The 23,738-nt window shown below is 38.5% G+C and overlaps 1 protein-coding gene across 2 annotated transcripts in view; it reads left to right on the forward strand.

The window, feature by feature from the left end:
* Window positions 1-23,738, forward strand: part of LOC111932828 (uncharacterized) — a 316,058-nt gene that overhangs the window by 144,977 nt on the left and 147,343 nt on the right. For both annotated transcript variants that reach the window (XM_086841536.1, XM_086841534.1), the window contains one exon: window positions 478-525. The gene's annotated coding sequence lies outside the window, so the exon portion shown is untranslated. The remainder of the gene's footprint in view (window positions 1-477; window positions 526-23,738) is intronic.

A 23,738-nucleotide genomic window follows, 5' to 3' on the forward strand; every position in this document is an offset into this window, starting at 1 on the left:
AAGCTGGTTTATAAAGGACAGGCCTCTGCAGGTCATACTTTGCTACAGAAACTCGTGTCACTTTGAGTGCATTATCTCCCTGAAACTATGTGTATTTCCCTTGAGGCGATGGCTAAACACCATGAACCTTAATTATTTCCAAAGGCTCAGGGAGGCCCAGACATCCTGAGCTCTAGTTTATGCTGATTGTCCATAACGTACTTGAAGCTTATCTTTCTATACATCATTGACTCACAGTATATAGGCATTTGTATAATAAGAAAACTCTAAATGGAAGAAAGGTGCCAATTATCAAATATGAAATAGATTTCAGGATGCTCAGGCATTCTCTTTTCATTACAGATCTGTCCTTGCTATTCTTGAATCCTGCTGGGAGGATGCTACTAGAAGGTTTTATGGGTACTTGGCTGGAAAATATATGATTTAAATAAGTTTAATTACTAACTATCTGTTTTGTTTGTGTGGGTTTTTTTCTAGAGTTCTTGAACAGGAGGTAATCTGACACAAAGTGTATTTACAGTATAGGTAAGTGACACAACTGGTTATATGAATTTTTTTGACAGTATTTATTGAAGTGAAATTGGCAGATCAGGAAAGCATGGTGTAGGTTGTGCTCTAGAAGTGTTAGGAAGATGAGAAATACAGATTTGGAGAATGCAGCACATAGCTGTATGTCAATTTAATTTTGAATGTGCACTTCCAAGACATAAAAGTGTATTAGAAATGAGGCCTTTTTCTATATCAGCTCTTTCTTGAATCTCTTCATTGAAACACAAGCTTCCAGGTCTGTAAGTCATTCTCTCATGCCAGATGGGGTTTAAGCTGTTGTTTCCTCAGCTACAGTTTTGTGGGTGAATTCCTTTCTCTCTTCTGTGGACATGTACATCCCTACAATCTACAGTCAGCTGTTTCCTGCCATAGAGGAGTGTAAAAGATGTTTTCTTCCTCTGCCATTAGAACAAATAAAGGGGTGGATTTATTCTGTTATTTTTAAGGGATTGTTACTCTAAATTGGGAGTAATGAGAAAAATTGCTTGAGAAGTCAAGAAGTTGTATTTCTCTCTATTGTGTAATAGAAGATATTTTTTCAAAGTATGTTACTGAATTGTGTACTTCAGAGGTGTCTCTATGAAGAAATAAGTGTCTGATCACAAGTTTGAGTTTGTGAGACAACAAAAGTGAGTTGATAGACAAATATGGCCTGAGATATTTAATATCTCAGTAGCATATTATCAGATTAGGAATATTTTCATATCAGGGTAAATCCATACTGGACTCTCTGCTCCAAGGAGCTTTTACTAACACTGGTCAGATGCAGCCCACCTCAGAGGACACTTGCTAGCTGGTCATAATTATTTGCTGATAATAATCCTCTTGGAAGAGTCACATTCAAACCACAGCTCCTATTATCTTTTTCCATTCCTCACATCATCCTTCTTGTCCAACCAATATCTGACTCCACTACTCCTTTGAAGTGGATTTTCTTTTTCAGCTCCAGCACAGGCATTTGTGCATATGCAGCTCCCAGCTGAGTTCCATAGGCCTATATTCCAGATGCCTGTGAGGACCAAAAAAGCCTTGCTGTCTATACCACAGAGTATATGAGAATACATCAGGAAAAAGAAAATATTAGCTGCCTGATAGCAAGGAGCCAACTGCACATGAAGAACTGCTTTAAGGAATTGTGGCAGGAGGAGAAAGAATCTGTCCATTTTGAGTCACCTTTTTTTGTTTGTTGGTTTGTGTATTTTTACTTTGCACTGACAAAGTAGGAGTTCTAAGCCTACTGCTGGGACATCAGTTACTACTTGTTGGAGGTATTGTATTTAATATTGTATGTATTTAATATTGTATGGTATTGTGGACAGGCTGTGAGGGGGTTCTGTGTGAATTCAACTGCTGTGAATTCAGTTTTGTAGTCAGGTAAATGAGCTCTCTTCTACCCCACGTATTTCACTTAGAGCTCTTTTGTTCTCCACCAGTGATCTGTTGGTGACAGGATGAAGTTCAGTTTTGACAAAAAGAGTTCAGGATGGGAGTCTGTTTGTCAGTTGGGAGATCTGTGTGCAGTTGCTGTCCCTGAAACTGCCTCTGTACTCTCTAATTTGCCTATGGACTGCGTATGCAGTGTGAGTCCCACAGATGTGTGGGGACTCTGGGGGAGATGGGCTGTTTGCCTCCTAAATGCTGTCACAGGCTGCATGCCAGCATGTGATCTGTTAGGCTTCACACTTCCATTAATTCTGACAAGGTCCTCTTTTGATCCTTACATGGTGTTGCATGACAGGTTTCAGGGCATCAGAATTGTTACTCTGATGACTGGGTTTGGTATCTAATGCAGGTGAAGGACATAAGGTAAGACAGCTAGGAAGAAAAAGTGAAAGTATGGAGAGGACATTGCAAACATTACTTTAAAATTTGGGGGAAATAGCTTTCTACACTGAGTAGCCAGCACTGGGGTAGGAAGGAGATGTAAGAAATTGGATTTGATATACACATAAGAACCGTTCTTAAAAACTTCAAAGAACAAGTGGTTTCTGCCATAGCACACCTAAACCAGATTGTTTCAGCACACCTAAAAAAGGTTGCATCCTTTCATATTGCAAGTAACATCACAATATTCAGGATTTTTTTTTTTACTTCTTGGAATCTTAAGCATAAAACACCATTCCACACACTTGATTTTTATAAAGTCTGAATTCAGAAGGGATGTAGGGCACTGGATATCCTTTTTTCTGTGTTGGTGCTGGGGGAACTGCAGTCCTAGTTTGAGCATCAGCCCCTTATAAACCATACTAGCCTAATGTTGTTCAGCCAAAAACCAGCCATTGCATTTGTACTTTTTAAGCAAATTGAACAAGTGGAAGTAAAGCAGACAATAGCATGTTTTTTTTCTCACTCACATTTTTAGAAATGCATTTGATAGCCTCACTGTTATAGTTAAGAATGGCAGCCCTGTGGTTCTATCATTTCTATTAAATGGCACTGCTTTAGACTAACTGGCAGTAGGCTTTTTTCTACTCTCCAAGCAGTTGCATTCAGATAACTCCTCAGTCATCAAAGGCTCCTTCTTTGGTTGCACCACAATCATTGTGACAGTTCCAGGTAAGAGTATTTGGCAGGGATAGCTCAGGGGTTCATTCTTTTCAGGATGTTTACTTTACCTGACATATCTTTTCTGAGTGCCACAGTGATTAGTCATCTGTATATTATTTAAGTAGAGCTAAGAAATAATATTCTTCCCTAGAAGAATATTCTTCCCTAGAAACAGCTAGGGGGTGTATAATAAAAATAATAAATAGTAAATAGTAAAACCCCCTCAGCACTGAAGATGTGCTAGGAGAGATGTTGCACAGCAAGAAAAACACTGTGTAGAGCAGTGTGAGCATGTGTATTCTAGGTAGGGCAGAGACTTGACTGTCATCAAGATTCCCTGAAAATTCTCACTTAAAAATTACTGTAAACAGGATTTTTAAAATTAATTTATTCACAAAGTTAAAGTATGTGGGTTGATAACTTCCACATTGGGCTTTCTCCTGGGGCAAAACAGGAAATGCTATGATCAAAAATGGTTTTGCTGTTTCTGGAAAGGAAGTGAATATGTATTGTTCTGTGTAAAATTTTGAGCATTTTTCCCCCTGAATTGCACCTTTCTTTTGCTATTTCAGTATATCATCAAAATCTATTGTCAAAGCGTGATCTTCTTTCCTTGAAGTACTGGTTCCTGTTGAGAAAGATGCTATTGTTGCCTTATTTCATGAGCTGAAATGATTAAAGTCTGAAGAGTGACTCTAATTATTCCTAGTGATGCTTCTGAGTCACAGGCTTATCAGTAGGATTCTGTGCCATGGTATTTGTGGAGAGCTGGATAGATCCAAATTTTTAGAAACATGGTCATTTACAAATAAAAGCTGAGATTATGAGCTGAGAGTTTAAATTCAGGATGAAATCTGCTGGATAATGCAAGTACAGCACTCACTCATTGAGTAGTTCAAATATTTTGTTCAAGTATATAAAATCCAATTTTTTTTTCTCTTCTGTTAAGTGTGTGCCTTCAGGCCCTTTTTATTGCATGCTTTTCAGAACTTGCTGCAGAGACAGAACTATTAATTTCCTCCTAGGTTTCTGCATAGCACTTGACACTACAGTGCTTCAAAAACCATTAATGAAGTTATTTTCACAACACCCCCATGAAATGAGGAGGAATTATTGTCCTCATTTGACAGATGGAGACTGGGGCAGAGTAAATCAAAGTTTAAAGCATCTACTAATTTGGGAGTCCAGTTTGAGACATCCTGATCTTATCTTTTTCACAATATTTAACATTGTGTAGTAAGCTGAAAGCACAGTTCCCTTTAATTTCAGCTGCATTTATGAGTGATCAGCACTTTAAGCAAGGCAGACCCCAGGTTTCAAGTTGGGCATGGAGCACATGAGGAACATACAGTTGATAGATGACCTTGAGTGAAAAGCTTGGCTTAAGGAAACTTGTCCTGTATCTCAGACTGTAATATGGAAAAAAACAGAAGTAGACTCCAAATTCTTTGAGGCAACTTTTTAACTACCTGAAGTAGGAAATAGTCTTCTTATTTTCTTTTTTTTTTGTAATTTTTTCCCCCCCTACTGTCTTCACTCATTACATAACTGAATGTCAGCAATGCATGAGGCAGCCCATCTGATCCTTGGGCAGCAGCCTTCTGCCCGGCATTGATTCATCCCACAGGCAAGTCCATGCCACACACTGTAAAGCCAGTGATCTTGTGGAAAACTCAGTTTGCAATTATGTAAATTATGGTTTTAGCTGGGGTAGAGTTAATTTTCTTCACAGTAGATAGTATGGGACTGGTTGCATGATGTGTTTAACTAAATGCCAAACTCTTGTCCTCTCTTTGATCATAAACACTAAAGTTTGAGATGTATCACCAGAGAGAGCTACAGGGTACTAATGAGGTCAGGAGTATAGTGGTGTAAAGTGGCTCTGTGTATTTCCTGTGGGCAGATGCAGTATGAGCAGGGATGATTGCTGTTTAACTGTACTGATTTCCTCCCATTCCCCATCCTTACCCCTTGGTGTTCTACCTAGATCTCCAGCATTGTAGGGTAAGGAGTACTGTGTTTTGCTTGTGTAGAATTTAGTATAATGTAGTCTTGATCAAGGAACTTCAGTTGTTTTGGTGGAGTCTCTCTGTTTTCATGTTGTTCATGTTATCACCTGAAAAACAAAGAGTCTCAACTAGGTAATTGAAGTATTTTCTATAGGGACTGTACTCTATGGACCCCTGAGGTGGTGATCACTGACAGTTTGCTGTGTGTATTGCCCACCTAGAATGTTGCAGGGAGAGTTGCAATTTGTTCTCTAACTTTTGTTTCTCTTAAGTGAATTTAATGTGCTCTATACTTTTCAATTTACCTAAGTACTAGTAGTTTATTAAAAGAGAACATTAAATTGACCTGTATACTTGTATCACAGGACTGTTGTGAAGATTAATAATTAGATAATGTTTATAAAGCACTTTTTATAAGTGAGAAATGCTATAAAGTGCTAAGTACTATTATTGCAGCATGATAGAGATCACAAAACACAAGTGAATCAGCTCTAGGTTTAATCCTTATAAGGCAAAGCATACCAGGGGCAAAATAACATTGCAGTTATTTTTCTTACATCCAGCACTTCATTAACTACCACATTGGGTTATATAACTCTGTGAGAGTCTAACTTAGTAAAGTTTATAATCATAGCAGGAAAAGTTCTCACGGGTTTTTCAGGCAAGACTTAGATGTACAGCCTCTAAGGTCACGCAGAGTTACTCCAGCTATGCTACATTAGTGCCTCCCGTTGCATGTTGGGACATCACTGCCCAATTTGGCACTCTCCACATTAACCCCTATCACGCAATGCCTCTGTCTAGGTTGGATAGTACATGGCACTAAATACAGTTCTGCCCCACATGTAAAGTGGCTTGACATGAAATGCATATAGTCATCAGTATCTTCTCAAGATTTTATTTGAGATTTTACTATCTCACCAGCTCTTTTCCACACTTCTTAATCTTTGCTTTTACTCTAAATTTTTACTGAAAATGTGTGAAAGTCACCCCAGAAAATCCATCACTTTCTTTCTGGCTCCAGACAAGTCTTTAATGTCTTTGAGAAAATCAGTCAGCATTTTCTTTCCTCTTTAATTCTCACTTACTGCTTATCTTGCTGCAGGTGGCCTACTACTACTGCTGCAGTCATTGCTTTTCCTGAGGATGCCATAAACACAGAATATTTTCTCAAGTCAAATTCTGGTGCTGCCTGTTTTCTGCCTCATCCTCTGTAGGACATTCTTGAACCAAAACCTTGAGAAGCAGCATTTATTACTTGGTATAGCTATCTGCTGAGAAGAGAAATGTGAAATAGACTCCCTAAAGAAGTGGTGTGCCAAAACCATGGAAGACACTCCATTGAGAAAATTCATGTGCCTCTTTCAATTGAATTTAATCTCTCCTTCTCCTAGGCACTTCTTTTGGGGTGGGGGGTTTTGATGTTTCTGGTCTTTTTTTGTGTGTGTGTTTTTTTGTTGTTGTTTTTTGGTGTTTTTTTGGTTTTGGGGTGTTTTGTTTTGGTCTGTTTTTTTTGTTATTGGGTTTTTTTTGGCAGGGCTGGGTGAGACAGGATGTTTCTTGTTTGGTTTTTCCCCTCTCCCTTCTTTCTATGTATACCAAGGCACCATGTTCCTCAGTACAGTTCACAAGCAAACTACTGAGGTGAGTTTAAGGCATTTCTTCGCTTCTGAAATACGCAAAATGTGTATTAAAATGTCAAGTCTTATCTGAGAAGTGCTAAAAAGAAACCAGTTTCCTTGAGCACCAGATACATGAGCTTCAGGGGAACAGTTTCTGGATACCTCAGACAGGTGTTTGTCAGGATCTAATTGCAGCTCATTGAATAAAACTGCAGAGCACCTGTGCTGAGAGAAACCTGTAGTCACAAGAACTCACAAGATGATGGATATCTGTCCACATCATTTAGACATCCTCAACATAACCTGCTTCGTGGAGTCTCTGGAAAGCTATATTTGGGGTCTTTTCTAAGAAGGACTTCCATCTGCCTTCATGTCCAGATGCTGATTGTGGCACGTACAGAGGCTCTGTGGGCTAGAACAGATGGAGGCTGGTGAGAAGCACAGCCCTGTGACCTGCCCAGTTCCACAAGCACGTTCATATGTTCCAGGTAGCTGAGGGTGCCCTGTAGGACCTGTTCAGACCTGTTGGCCCTCCTGTGGGAAGCAAGGTAAGCAGAGATCAGCTTGACCACAAGCACAGCCCAGTGTCTCTTGTACATACTGGTACTGTAACTTTGAGATGAAGACAATGAATGAAAACATAGATGAACAGGCAAAAGTCTTGATTTAGGGACCTACCAATAGATTTCTGCAGTTGTGAATTTATGCAGTGGTAGCATTTCTGTGTGCGTAACACAATGAAAAGAGGGAACTCTAATTCTGTAAAGGAAAGGGAAGCTCCACCTTGTCTAAATTTGAACCAGCTGACTCCAAAACCCAACAGGGTGAAGAGGGGATTATTTATAGTCAAACCAGCAAGGGAAGGATTATTTATAGCCAAACCTGGAAGCAAGGCGACAGGTGGTGAGGAGCACTTGGGTCAGACAAAGACATCTGCTGGGAATGTCAGAAATACAAAGGTAACTCTGTATCCAGTAGTAAATGATAGGACAGAAATTACAGCTGACCTGGAGGAAGAAAGGTTGCAGAGGCATATTTGAGGGAAGTAACAACATGTCAGACAAAGGAATTAACTGAAAGTAGGCATGCTGCCAAAAATAAAACCTATGTACCATTGAGAGACCTAAAGTGAAAAGCAGGTGTACTAAGTGCCTGGAGATGAAAAAGGACGGACCCTCACCACATAAATGTGACTCAAACAATTGATACTAATGCAGTATTGTAGTGCATAATATGCTGAACAAAATAGATCAAACGTGGAAGTATTTTAGTCTAGGGCTATAAATGCCACTGAACAGACCAGCCACATGAAGATGGGGTGTAAATTTCTGGTTGGACCAATCAGATGCTATTTCTCAATAAAAAGGTATACAATAACTTGACTGGGAACTGCTGTTCTTGTAGAGAAATTTTATAAAATAGTTGAGGAACATCTAAAGTTTGTGTAAGCTTTTTGGTGTGAAGTTATTTTTAAATTAGAAGAAAACTCATGGAAAAAAGGTGGCCTTGTACTATTTGTTGCCTGCTCAATGATACTATGTTGAAGACCTGATTCTTGTTCTCACTCATGTTGCTTGCTCTTACTCTGGCTTCATATAACACAGTCAGAAATACATAGAGACCAACTGTTTGAGTGTAAAGGAGGGGTAGTGTAAAGGAAAATTCTTCCCTGCCTGTGCAGGTGTGAGAAGTATTAATGAGGTAGTGTTTACCCATTTATAAAATGTCTTTGTGTGTCAACAGGGCAAAGTTCAAAGAAGCAGTTTCTTGACAATTCACAAGATCAGGCCAATGATCAAGTCTTCAGACAGGCACAAATGGATAGCGCTCAGTCATACATTAATTGCCTCAAGGTATATCTATCTATACTTAGTAATAGCCACAGTGTAATTAGGTTTCATGTCTGTGTGAGAGAGCACAATAACGTTTGTGATTCTACACTGGGAATCTACTGCTGGACTCTTCAAACATTCTAAAATGTGCTTTTGGGATGTTTGCGGTGTCTAAAGCAAATTCAGTGGGCTAGAAAAACCTCTTACGCTGTCTTGTGTTCTGGTCATTTTCTGTTTTAAAAAGAAATAATGAAAAAATTTAAAGTTAAACCAGAAGAAATCTAGATACAGTCAGACTACTGTAGGAGAGACTCGGATTTTTAATTCAAAGTGGGGAAAGTTAAAAAATGAGGAAATCTCAAATGGAGGGGAATTTTGAGAGGAAAGGAAATGGTCTGACAAGCAAAAGAGAGAACTGGTCAAATGAAATTCCATGCAACTTTTAATTAGCATATAGAACTCACTGGCAAAAGATATCACAGGAGCAGAGAACTTAAGAGAGTTGAAAAAGATCAGGAATTCATATGGATAATAGGAGAATCTAAATTTCTTTTATTAGAATAAAATCATTAATAAAGATGTAAAATTTATGCTTGTGGGCAGGGGCCAAACACATATGGATGGGGTTCCAGGGAAACTTCTTGGTTGAGGTGATTATTCCATAATAATCCCCTTGGATTTTAATTTTTTTGTTTTGCTTTCCTTTGTAGCAATAGGTACTGCTGCAATTGAGGATCTGCTAAGAAACTCTGTGTTTCTTTGCATTTATGTCTGTGTAGGAGGGGAGAAAAGGGTGGCACAAGAATATGCTCCTATTCAGTGCTTCTCAGAAGGAAATAACCTTTAGACAGTTGTAGAAAATACAAGCAAAGTAACCTTGCTGTAACTGGTCATTCAGGCTTGGTCCTGAGCTGTGTGGAAGAAAGACATGGTCAAATTTTCCTTAGCTCTCAGGCCTTCCATCTGCCTGTTGAGCCACGGGGTGAATTCTGAGCAATGCAGAGTACAGACGACTTTCTTCTAACCTGTTGTGGCTTTTCCCCCCATCTTCTCCTTCAAAATAAGTCTTCCATTTTAAGTATATACAGAGATTATTCCTGCTCAAAAGCGATGGTTCCTCCTACGTAATCTACCTCATACCAGCACTCTGCAGGTCACAGGATGTGAGTGGTCTGTCAGAGGCAGTGCATGCTACGTCTGTGGCCTGGGGGCCTCAGTGCAGCCCCCAGCCGGCCAGGTGAGCCAGCAGAGCAGATGTGTCTACACCACCCTGTCCTACATCAAACCGGGACTGCATCTAGCCACATGTTGGTTTGCATCCCTGGCCTCTGTTCTGCATGGTGACATAGGAGACTCAGGGAATAACTGAGAGAATCTTACCAGTTAGAAATGGCGGTAGGTTGGTGCTAATGTCTTTGTCATTTCCAGAGGTAATGCATTTAATCCTGCTTTTCGCTGTTGTTTGACCCCATGGCTGCTGTAGTAACTTCCAGGCACTGAATAAATCTGAATAGAAATATGAGTAAAAAAGCACAGTAGCCACACTATATTTATTATGAATTTGAGAAGGAAGAAGAAATTGCTTCGGCACTGCCTCCTTTTCATACTTCATATCTCTAAAAGTAGCCAGTTAATTACATTCCATGGTTACTGCTATTGTAATATGTGCTTATTTGAAGTGCAAAGATAATCATCGATTGTATACTCTTGACTACACTATTAATGGTTTCAATACCCACATTGTGTTTACATTTTACTTTATAACTAACACTTAGCCATTGTGGTTTTAACATGTAGTAATTCAGTGAATTCTGTCTACATGTAATGCCCTTACGATTTCATTCTGTGGTATTAAGTGTTGTTTTTCTAGGAAGGTCTTGAAATGTGGGGCATTATGTATGAGTTATGCTAATTTGTTAGGGCAATGAATACATTAATTTCATTAGTAAATGGCCTCAAAGCAATAATTACCAGTGTAGGTGTGTCAGAAACGATCATGTTCAGTTTTGCCAGTTAATTATTAAGATTTTGTTCTAAGGGACCCAGATTTGACATCCAGCTTCAATTTAGCCATAAATAAGAGTCTGAGGTATATCAGGCTGAAGAAATCCAGCCAAGAACTTGTTTTGCTCTTAGAAATTTCTACATTTTGTCTAATTGCAACTGCCAATAAGATGCCAAAATAATTAGTGCCAGTGCTATGAGGTTTATACTATACCTTCCAAAAAGGCACATCATAATGAAAATAGCAATTGTGCTTTCTCATTGCTCTCATCTTGCCTTATGTTACAGAATGTTGAATTATTCAATGGCAGTATTACTTGCTAGTGCAGTATTAAATTTGAAATGGCTGCAGTTTATTGTTAAAGCTTACGGGTGGTTTTTAATAGAGTTTACTTCTAATAGCCTAATTAGGTTTCTAAGTTATATCTGTGCACTTCTTGAACTTTACATGGCTACCTCCATGTAAAGGAGACAAATGGAGGCCCTTGTTCACCAGGATTACTTTCCTTAGATGTGACCCTATTTTTAATTACAGTCACCTGTTGGGAGCACCTAATAAACCATTGCTCAGTCATAATGTGCTTTTAGGCACCTCAGAACTGTATTTTTTCCAAAGGAAACTTGAAATTGAAGAAGGTCAATGGCATTCTGGCTTGTATCAAGAATAGTGTAGCCAGCAGGACCAGGGCAGTGATTTTCCCCTGTGCTCCAATGCTGGTGAAGTTCTGCCTCAACTGCTGTGCCCAGTTCTGGGCCTCTCACTTCAAGAAAGACATTGAGGGGCTGGAGTGAGCCCAGAGAAGGACAGTGGAGCTGGGGAAGGGTCTGGAACACAGGTTCTGTGAGGAGCAGCTGGGGGGAGCTCATCCAGGGGAAAAGGAGGTTCAGGGGCAGTTTACCAGTCTCTACAACTGCCTGGAAAGGAAGGTGTAGCCTGATGAGGGTTGGCCTCTTCTCCCAGGCAGCAAGTGATAGGACAAAAAGAAATGGCCTCAAGCTGTGCCAGGGAAGGTTCATGTTGGACATCAGAAGGAATTTCTTAATGGAAAGGGTTGTTAAACATTGGAATGGACTGCCTAGGGAGGTGATAGCATCACCATCTCTGAAGGTGCTCAAGAAATGACTGGACATGGTGCTTACTGCCATGGTCTTGTTGGCAAGGTGGTGACCAATCAGTGTTTGGACTTGAAAAGCCTCAGAGGCCTTTTCCAACCTAAATGATTCTTTGGTTCTGTGAAAAATTGTGTACATGAGCTGAGATCAATTTCTCAATTATTAAAACGATATCAAATAAGAATCTCTGATGTTTCATTTTTGTAGTCTGCTTTGTAAAATAGAGCCAAAGAAAGAGGGACAGAGAGTGTCTGTTCTTATCACTGAAGCTACATACAGCTTCCTTCAAAATATATTTTATATATTAAATTACAGGGCTGAACTTTCCAGATCACTATAGAATAATACTGGAAAAAAATAGGACTAATAATTGTTTACTTTTTAGATACGTCAGCAAACACACTGCATTATACTAAGCTGTATCATAGGAAAATGTACCATATATGGAGGCAAAGGACATATAGGATTCCCTATATTTCCCGTCAGTGGACATTAAAAACAGGTTTTCACAGAAACTATTTCAGCTCTGAAATGTTTTTTGTTGAGTGCAGGACTCTAGCCAAGCTCTTCAGATTTAGAGTGTAGGCCATCATTACTTTGGTCCAGTAAAGTATGTGCTCTGCAGAGTTTGCTTGCTCACCTTAGCTCATAATCCCAAGCACAGTCATTGAATGACATGAATAATGATATGACATCTCAGATCACAGATTTACAGATACAGAGTGGGTGTCTAATTGTGGCTTTCTTCTTTTGTGTGATTGGCAACTTTCCATTAGTTAAGCTGATACTTTCTTTGCCTTGGGAGAGAGACAAGCAAATGCAATTTATCTCACAGTGAGTTTTGGTGTATATCTGGGCAGCCTAGTTACTCTATCTCATTTCTGGTCAAGCTGCTGAGAATCCTAGGAAACCATGCAAGGAAAAATAAGTATTGTGCTACTACTGCAGTAATTGTAGGCCAGAATATCTGTTTCTGTTGTTGGATGGCTTTTATTCTGGATTTCTTTTTTGCTTCTCTGGTATTTGTTTAGGAGCTCAGAAGCCAAGAGAATGAGTTCCTTTTTGTCTCAGATTGTGTCCTTCTCCCAAGATACTGTGAGGAAAATGAGTCTTCCTTGTTTATTGGTCAATTAAGTGAAATATATTGACAGTATTCCAGCAAATCTAGAGTGGCACAAATCTATCACAGTAATTTAGGAATACTGTTCACCACAGAGATTCTTGAATATATAGACAAAATCCCTTCTTAAATTTTATTACCAAAAAATAAATCCCCTGGGAAATCAAGTTTTGTAAAAAGCTGTCAGTAGCAAAGAATGTTTTTTCTCTCCCCATAATCAAACATTTTAGTCTTTTATGGAATAGGTTGCCTATTTATGTATTCTTATTTTTTCACCCTTACTATTGAATTTAAACGTTCAGTGATCAATTTAGTATTTATTGCATAGTTAAATAAAAGTTTAGTGATGTAACAAAGCTGGTTACAAAGATACATCCAACTAGAAACTCATTTACTTACAAAATCAAATGCTAAGTAAAATAAACAACTTGGCTTTCTACTGACATTTTATAGCCACCTTAAGGGAAAGGTAGCAATGGGGGCTGTGTTGCCATGTGGATTTAATTCATGAACTTACACTCAGAGTGCTCAAAGGTAATATGGTAGTTGAGCCAACTTTCTCTGTTAAATTACAGAAAGAGAGATTTTTTTTTTTACCAAATACAAGGGATCAACTTCAGCTGCAAAAAGGAAATTTAGAATTATCATCATACCAGTATCAGAAGGTCCTTTATATTTATAGCTTCATAAAAGTTCACAGCTAGAGTATTTGCTGCCAACTCATAAAAGAACTAATGAAAATTTCTGAAGATCTTTTTTTGTGGACAGTGATTTCTTAATCCCTTAAATCCTGATGAATTTTTATATTCAAAACATTTGTAAAAATGGATGGAAAAGGACTTTGTGATTCTTTAATAGGATAGGTCATATTTAAACTCACTAAGGGACAAACTGTGCTGCAGTCTTATTTGGGCAATATCACCATACTCCAAGTATATCCATTAACACCAAGACAACTGTTTGTGACAGTATTATTCAAAGCAAAAAAAAAAAAGATAATAGCGTGCTGCTTTTCTGAAGGCAAATTTTTCTATTGTTTGGATAAACTTTGAAATTTTATTTATACTCATAAAAATCATTATTGTTTCAACATTTTAACAGTGTAATTAAGCAATAAGTTTCTTTGAGATAAATAGGATTTGGCAGTAATGAAAACCTTGTGTTTTAATGTACCTCAAAGGGTGTTGTAACTCAATAATTCACAGATTCTTTAAGCTTTTGTGTCCAAAAGCAGAAAGCTTCTTCTAGTTACATTCCTAAAAGTATGAAAATTAAATCAATGTTTTTATCTCCAGCTGCGGAAATGCATTCCCAAAAGAAAAGCCAGTGATAGGAACAGGCTAGGTGAATATTTATCAAATTTGAGAGTAATACAGGTTTTGGTGATTTCTTCTGTCTACTGATTATTTCTCTCTCTCCCTCAACCCTTGTTCCCTAAATTTGTCACTTCTGTATTATTGCTCTCTTCTTCCCTGTAGCCTCATCTACTTGGAGAGAGCCTGTCCCACCGAGAATCGCGTATTGTCGTGGTTTAATGACTAGCAACTAAGTACCACACAGCCACTCATTCCCACCTTGGTGGGAAGGAGAATTGGGGCCAAAAACATGTAATGCTTGGGGTTGAGATAAGATTAGTTTAGTAACAGAAAGAAAGATAGTAATAACTGTAGTGAAAGGAGAGGGAGATGGATGGATGGATGGATGGATGGATGGATGGATGGATGGATGGACAAATGAATGCACAATAAAACTGCTCACCACTTGCTAACTGATGTCCAGCCTGTTCCCCAGCAGTGATCAGCAACTTCTGGCCAGCTACTCCCAGTTTATATACTAAGCATGTTGTTCTATGGTGTGGAATATTCCTCTTGCCACTTCAGGTCACCTATCCAGGCTGTGTATTCATCAACTTTTTTGTGCACCTGCTTGCTGGCAGAGCATGGGAAAGTGTAGAATACTTGATTTAGGGTAAACACGATTTAGCAATAACTAAAACATGAGTGTGTCATCAACATTATTTTCATACTAAATTCAAATCACTGCCCTGTACCAGCAACTAAGAAGAAAATTAACTCTATCTGAGCTGAAATCAAGGCATGTATTTTAGAAGTTACTTCAAAGTTTAGCATTTATGTAGTTAGAAATGTTCTGGATTATGATAATAATACTCTGTCTCTTGGTGCCAGCAGAATGGAGAGGCCGTGTTTCAGAACCACAATGTTCCATCCCAATCCTGCTGCTGTAAAACTCTTAGAAAGAGGAGTTTCTTTAACTGAACATACTTTCCTTTAGTAGTGAAATGACTTGCATAAGTGTGGCACTGGTAACTGGTAACAAAATCACAACAGATTTTGAAGCTCTGTAAAGAGCTGAATCATTTAATAGCTCCCCTTTTTGGGTAGAAATGAGGAGAAGAAGAGTGAAAACTGATGGGGGAGAAAAGCTCTATTAGTTTCACCATGCTGGTTCTTCAGGTTTCTGAGCTGGTGAATAAGGGTGGTGTTTGTATTATGTTCATCTGTGTAATTGTGAAAACTTGGGAAAAAAGCTTTCTGTTTTTTTCTGGCAAAGGTTAATAGTGCAGTTAAATCTGACCTCTTCTGTAGATCCCTCTGAGACACACCTACCAGAGCTGAGCCATTCAGGCTGTCCTCTCAGCCTCAGCCATTTTATTATTTTGCATCCAGTATGTCTCAAGCTGTGAAGCTATTTGTTGAACTAGGCCATGTTACTGTTTGACTGAGAGGAAGACAAATTGTCCATATTATCCCATATTATCCTTAATTTCCATATAATTGTTTTAATCTTTGTTTTATAATAAATGCATGAAAGTGTCCTGAGGGTACCTTTTTTTGTTTGCTATTGTAGTTGTTTCATTTAGAGCCCAAGCAAGATGGAAATGTTCAGGGCTGCTTTTTCTTCCTCTCACCTGAATGGTTCACAAAACACACTCTAAAACTAAAATATCAGACATTCTCACTGCAGAATTCCACTTCCATATAAAAGCAGATGAAGCTGTGTTTCCCATCCATCTCATTCTGAAAATATCTAGCAAATTGGATTAGGACAAGTGATAATTTTGGCTGGAGAGATGTTGCATGCCAGCCCCACAGAACATCTAGCTGTTGCTGAGAGATCATATGTTTCAGGCTAAAAGGAGCTGGGGGTGAGGAAAGAAGGACTATCTTACCTGTGACTAACCACTGCTTCCTGTCTTGCATCTCAACTGCATGTTTATTTAAAGAGGATGAACAAGTAGTCTTACACAAAGAAAATGACAGTCTCCAGAAGTTCTGAATGGTCAAGATTAATGAGAAAATGCACAGGAGTCTCCTGTGGAGTGCTTTTAGTTTGGCATAGTATTTTAGTATACCTAGGTGTTTTATGCCCAGCTAATGACAGCTTGTCTCTGTTCTCAGTTGCCAGCTGCTTGCAGCATTCACTCCTGGACTCTTTAATTCATAGTGGCACTTTCGGATGTGTCTTTGTTCAGGAGTGGTTACTTCATGACACCGCCCATTCATACACTTGAACTTCACCAGTACTGATCTGCTAAAGGGAGGATTCCCTTGGGAATACCCAACCAAAGAGTACATACACACTTAGACAATTATTGCTCCAAACCAGTCTAATGGGATGGAGTGAGGCATTAACAAAACATAAACTGATATGGGAACAAAGTAAGGTTTGGAAAATCTTTCTGTTCAGTTCTGTAGAAGTAATGACAACCTATCTGTGGAGCTTAATGAAACGTTATAACCCCCCTATAAAACATCTGTAGGATACCACAGGAAGTCTGTAGAAAGTGTAGCATTGTATAATATATATCCATATGGGTATTCTTGTTTGGTTTTGATGGGAGGTGGAACAGTGGCTGAAATTAGTGGGGTGGCAGAGTTATCTGTGTGTACCCAACAGAAAAGAGAAATAAGGAAACTTTATATAGTTCTTTTACAAGTTGTTTTTAAGCCTGAAATGGAACTTAGTCTTTAGGGGGAACTAGCATCCTAATTTCACCAGATGTTAATGTTTAGTTCTATGGTCCCTTTAAAAACAAGCCCAGTGTAAAGGGGAAAGTCATATGAATACATTTTTTGACATCTTGTTTATTAGCATTTTATCTAGGCTAGTAGTAAATGAATAGACTTGTCAGCAGAAATCTCAGGGTGAAGCAAATAAAGAATCTTAATAGGCAGAGAGAAACAGAACTAACGGCAAATTCCTCACAAAGAGCTCTAATTTATTGGTTTCTCTTTCATGAAGATTCTGTTCTGGATTCTGGCTTTGTCAGAAGTAACAGCTGAATGATGACATGGATTCTCAGAAAAACTGTGCTGTCTGGTGAGAAAGGAAGGAGGAAAGAAAGTATATTTCTTTTAACATTTTCTTCAAAATACTTCATATCACAGAGTGAAGTTTTCTTAGTTTGATTTGTTGGTTTCAGTGAACTTGCCATGTCTGAGTTTGTAAAAGTGCTGTGAGGCCTGATTCTTCTTGTGAGTGACTGACTGCAATAAAACAATAAATGAGGGTTTCTCTGGGTCTCTGTTGTGCAAATGGTGCAGAGCACTGGGTTCGGGATATGCAGCTTTGTTGGAACTGCTTCTGGCTTGCTATACACATCTGTACCCACTGGGACTACTGTCACAGTGCTCTCGGGGCCAGTGGAGCTGCTGGGAGCTACAGCACTGCCTCATTTCCTCTGCTTGCACTGGTTATGCTAGCCAGTTCTCCCAAGCAGGGAAGAAACTACAAATTCCAGAAAAAAAATTATGAAATTTTCTTGGAGTATGCTTACTTGTTACAAGATGGACATTTTCTATTGCTCTGTAGACCATACAACTAAATTATGTTGTGTAATTAGTAAAGTATCATCTACACTACCTTCCTCCCAAATCCATTAGTGTGGTCGAGAGTGTACGTGTACAACTCTTCCGCGAGGTAGGCATGATGAGCTGTCATGTGTCACAGTACATTAGGATTAGCTGTGGACCCTTTCTCAACAGAAGTCATTATTTGCCAAGATGACTAAAACTTCTCTGACCCAACCCATTCAGCTTTCAGTTTTATGCTGACAGTAACAGAGAAAGTACAGTGTTTTCAAACAAGTAATTGCGGAGTGACCTCACAGGGCAAGTTCATCCTCGTATTCCTTGCCTTCAATAAGAGAAGGGTGAAGAATGCAAAGATGCATCCTTTAAAGTGCTTGAAGTCAAGATGGAAAAAGGTGGAGAGGTAAGGAATGAAGTAAAGGAAAAATGAAATAAATATAGGGAGATAATCTGTTTCATTGTTTAATTAAATTTCCTTTCTCAGTATTAAACTCATTCTCTGAGCCTGTATTGTTATCACCTGACCTTGTCAGTGTCATTCTGAAGTATACAAAAACACCCCCCAAAAACAAGCAAACAATCAAAAACACACAGGGAAGAGAAAAATACTGAATCATGGCAATCTAGAAGTTGTAACATTTTTAATTTGGTACTTTGCTTGTATTTTATTTTATTGCTCTGTCAGAAGCACTCCTGGCTTTTTTTGGTGGAAGGCAGAATGAAAGAACAGATTTAAGCCATGTAAAGGTAGTAAGACAGTAGAACTCATTTGATTGTGTAGACTAGTTGTATGTAGTTTGTTTTTCTTTCTCCTCTAACTATGTTCCTAAAATGAATTCCTTCCATAAATCCAGTACAATAACTTCTGTTTCAATAAATGCCTGTCAGGCTTTCTCTCCTGCTGGAGAAACAACCTCAGAAATCAAAACAACTGTTGTAGTGACTTAGGAAATGCACTTGTACTTTCTCCTGCATTTCACCTTTTCTTTGTCCCAGATCCTGAAGGAAGAAGGACAAGACTCCAGGAATGTGGTGTAACAAGGTTGTAACTTACATTATATTTCAAGGAATTATCTGATCATTATTCATCCAGCACAGGTCATTCATCCTGTTGTAATCCACTTCGCAAAGGGCCCGTGTCAGCTCCCTACCCCATTAAGCAGGCGCAGCACCACTGCTAAGATTTCACTGCTCTCTCCTCATGCAAGGCAGTTGGAATTGACTCCTTAGTGGTCAGGAGATTTCAGAGATTCAGCTGCATTCAACTCCTTTTATTAGTAAGTGTTTTCCCCTATACAGCCACACTTTTAGCTTTTTAAATGGACAAGAAGCCTTTTGAAAAGATCTGTACAAAGAGTGACTTGATGAATTGCAACTCTCCTTTCCTCATCCCCTGAAGAGGAAAGAACAAGAGATAACATGTTTGTTGCATTTGCTCACCATGAATATGCTTCCCTTCTTAGTTCCACAGAGACTGTGTGAGGTGCACTGGGAGATTTTGAAGTGCAGTAATTTTACTATGCTAAAGCTGTTGTCATTTTTTAAGACTCAGTCTTCTGGATATAAACTGAAGGCAAAAGGAAGTGTGGATCAGGTCTTTTGATTTAGTGGGGACAGGGAGGAGAATGGGGGAGGAAAACAATACTTGACATCTACAATGCTCAGTGTCCTGACACAAATTCTTCTTTTAGGCCATGAAAACAGAGTTAAATTCTGCTCCCTTATACTACCGCTTTTTCATCCCAGACACAGCTTCATCTCTAAGGCTGCCAGAAATTGATTCTATCTTACTTAAGGCCCTTGAGCACAACAGTGAAGACTGGATAGCTTGCACATAGTTGTTTGGGGTTTTTTTTAATTTCTGAATGGGACATTAGCTTCATGAAATTAACATTAAAGGCAGCCTTATTTATCCACATTATCATGAAATTAATTTCATATTACCAAATTAATAGGGTGATGAAAACATTTAGTTCCTTTCAATACACCAATCTCTGAAGATTTAATTAAAAATATCCTTTTATATATATCAATTTCCCAGTTGTTTCTCTATGAAGCAAAATGTGATCAAGATATTAAAGTCATGTACTTTTTTTGCCTGGACCACTTGTGTTTTGGTGTGGAAATATATAAAACTTATATTCAAGAAGTTGCCTTCTCAAACTATTTTTCATAACGTTAATTCATCAGATGATCTTGATTTTCTGCATGACATTATCTTTTCAAACTGACTCAGAGCTGAAGTCTGGTATTTGCATATTCAAGATGGAATAGTGTAGCTTAACAGTGTTCCTGCTTGTGTATGGAGTTTATTTTTTAATTATTATTTTTACTTAGGGGAATCTAAGAAACAAGTCCTTCCAAATTTATTTTCTTGACATTTTAGTTGATTTTGCTCTCATGGTTTTATCCAGGGGAATTTTCACCAATCTGGTCTAAAATATGCTGTAGCAATATGATCAGGTGATGATTTGTACACACACTGGGTCTAATATCCTTTTCTTGCAGGCATGTAATGTATATTTCTTTGAGGAGAAAGAGATTTTAATTTTCTAGGAGACAGGACAGGAATGGATTATCATTAGAAATGGGTGAGGGTAGGGTAGAGTGCCAGTGCTGTACTGCTTAGATTTATAGTACCCAGCTAAAAGAAGTTACACTGGAAAAGATGCCATGCTGGATATCTAGGGGAGAGCTGTGAGGGTTGATCATTTAGTAGCTGAGAATTAGTGAAGTACTCTTAAGTACTTCCTGCTGGAATATAAACAACCTGCCAGGCAGATTTCTTGTTTCTGTTCTGTTCTTCTCTTCCCACAATCTCACCACAATTAATTGAATCAAAGTCTAGTCAAAAGTGAAGCACTCCCTTTATGTCACTGTATGTACATGGACTAAATGAAGCGCATTGGAATTTTCATGCTGGCCATCCCTTCAGTAATCAGAAACTGGTTTTGTCAGTGGTTGAGGACTGTCAGAACAGTGGTCTCCTTGTTTGCATCTTTATTTGTTCCCATGACAGCTTCAGATGCTCTGTTTTTTCGGCTGCCCCAATTAACAGTAAATCTTGGTAGAAGTAGATGGTGGATCCTCTTGACTTAAGAAATCTGGCACAATACAGCAAAGTGAAAAGTGCAGCAGTCTTTTTTCATTTTTTTTTTTTTTAATGTGTATTGGTAACATTCTGTAATAGAAAATCACATTGCTTCACTCTTTTTACTCTTTGAGTTTAATTCTTATAATCCCTGGGCTCAAAGCTTTGATGCCTTGGTTTCCACAGCATTCTGCAGGCCTGATGTGTTTCACCAGCACTTAGACCTGGGTGGGGAATTGTGCTGGTGCCTGCATGGTGTAGCTGGGTTTGCAGTGACCCCATGGCTTGGTCTCACTCACTGTTACATTTAATTAAGCAATTTTACCAAGCTGATCAGGTTCTCAGAAACTGCACTTTTCTGTAAAGGCTAAACATGTGTCTAAAATGCTCAAATTGCAGCTACTTGTTGCTTTTTGGAGGACTGTTATTCCCACTTGATCTTCTGTCTCATACTATGTTGTACACTGAGAGCTGTACTGTATTTTTTCCTACTGCAGCCATAATGAAGTTTGCCACTTGTTTCCCATCTCTGTGGTGTATGTGGGAAGTGTTCTGGTGCAGGCTGTGGTCAGCAGAGCAGAACTTTGACAGATCTCGGTAATGGTGTCTCACAGTATAGGGAAAACCTTCAGAATCTGGTGCTTTTCCTTGCCTTTAGGAGTCAGACTCTGAATAGGCACTTATACAGTGAATGGAAAGTGGAAAGATGTCCTAATTTCTTAATTCTTCTATGTGAATGATGTAGGTCACAAGTAAAATCTTTTTTATGACCTGCAGTATTGAGATTGTATCTATTTCAGAGCTCATTAAGTTTTGATAACTAAGGTGATTTAATGACATGGTGTACTGTGGGCTTTATTCTTCAATATGTATGTATGTTTAACATGATATTTTACATGTGTAATTTAGATGGTAAATACTGGAAGGAAAAATTAACTCTTCTATTTTCAAGCAAAGGATTGTGGACAATTATAATTTTGAAGGCAGCTTTAAAATAATTCTTAATTGAATCTCTGTTTTGTCTATAATACCTATTCTCTAAAGTCATACCTCAAAAATGCAACACTATTTTGTTTCTCTTCCCCTAGCTTTGTACAATGTAGTTTTTAATTCAGACTCAATTACTCATGTCAGTGTAGTTTTCTGATCCCATCATCCAAAATCCTATAGTTATAATGTGGATGCAAATTTGGATAGTACTTTCTATGCATCAGAATGGTGAATTGTTCAAAACACTTTAACTAAAGACCATGATGAAATATTTTATGCCTGTCCTGCCTGCAATAAGGAGATGTGGAATTAAGGAGAGCTATAAGACATAAAAGCTCTGGACCCACCTATGATTATTTATGTTAAATTGAAATAAACTATCTTGCTCAATGAGAGAGTTTTTCAGCTCTAAGGCAAGATTTGTAGTGCTTCTCCACCTCCTTTATTTTTGCACGTGAGATACTGGCTGTAGAGGGGAGCATAGAGTAATGCTCTGGCCTTTCATCTCTGGAGAGAGGGGGATTTGTTAATTGGATAAAGGTCTGTAGGGAATATTAGTTTAGTTGGTGATGTCAGATGAGTTCTTCTCTAGATCACACAACCACTGCGCAATTGACAAAAGTATGGTAATAGGCTTTGGTCTGTCAATTTAATGAGATATCGAGGGGGATCAGAAGGATCGAGAGAGGTTTTTAGTATCCAATGCAGTGCTGAACAAAAATCTCTCACAGAAGAAGGGAGAGACTTTAATTGTAGCCCTGAAAAGAAAATATGAGTTATTCTGTGGAGCTCTGGTGTGCACTGAGGTCCACACTCCTCTGAGGTATCCAGACATGGGAGTTTGTTCAGATCATTGCACAGAGGTCAGGATGCACCTTTCTCATCACATCAATTTTCACCCTTGGCACACCTTCACCTTGCTGGGGAAAAAATACCAAAAGGCATTTTGACCAGGATGCCTAGTCAGTTCAAAAGCTGCTGTGGTGCTTTCAAGTGTGTTTGTGCTACAGGTGAAGACTGCCATCCTGGGACTTCAATGTTACCAGCAGGCTCTTCCCAGACAACAGAAGAAAACAGGAAAATTGTACAGCTGTGTTAGTTTACAGGCACTTGGTGTTTTCCTACTAATAAGCAGTTAGACATAGCCTTTTTGTGATGATTTTATCATGCAGAGGGCTCTAAATTATTCACACAAGTAACTAGCGTGTTTTATGTCTTCTCAAATTGTCCAACAGCTCTGCCATATCTTTGAAAATCCTTATTGCTTGGAATTTTCGCTCAGAATAATTCCAAGAAAATATTTTTGGTTTTACACAGGTTCTTTGAAAAGACTGATTTTTCATACTCTGAGAAGCATGTACGCATTTTCTGAGTCCCTTAGATTACATGGTAAAAATTTTTCCTGTCTCTGGCTATGCAAGGTTGATTCTTCAAGTGATTTATTTTATTTTGGGTGGGAAATATCCATTGCATGTTTTCTATCTACTTACTAATTTGCTGAACATTTGTCACTCAATACATTCCTTGTATAGATTTTTTGGACAGCTAAAATAACAGCTGCAAATGCAGGCACAAAAAGAGACTATCTGTTTTAAGCAAAAAATTATTTTGAAAGTTTTGAAATATTGCCCTAGTGTTGATAATGTGCTCTGGATACCTCTGAGTGTGCTGGCTCTGGCCTCCTCTGCATGCAGGTCACTAGATGTGTTCACAAGCTGCACACACAAAATGTTACCATATTGCATCTTTCTATTATGGACATTAAGTAGGGATTTGCATATGCAATTGCCTTTCAAAGTGAACAATGCTGTCAGACCCTTACATACAAGGACCTGGAAACTGCAAATCTTCATTTCATTTCTCCTGAGGCTCTTTGGTGAGAGTTGTTCTTTCTTTCCTTGCAAAATGACTGCAAATACAAAGATGTAAGTACTTTATCAGCATCGTAACTATTCTGTGAGAAGACTACTCACATCTTAAATACTAAAGCTATGGAAAGCAAATTCATATTTTTTATATCAATTTTTCT

This window comes from Cyanistes caeruleus, chromosome 9, assembly GCF_971803275.1.
Source record: "Cyanistes caeruleus chromosome 9, bCyaCae1.hap1.1, whole genome shotgun sequence".
NCBI classification, from domain to species: domain Eukaryota; kingdom Metazoa; phylum Chordata; class Aves; order Passeriformes; family Paridae; genus Cyanistes; species Cyanistes caeruleus.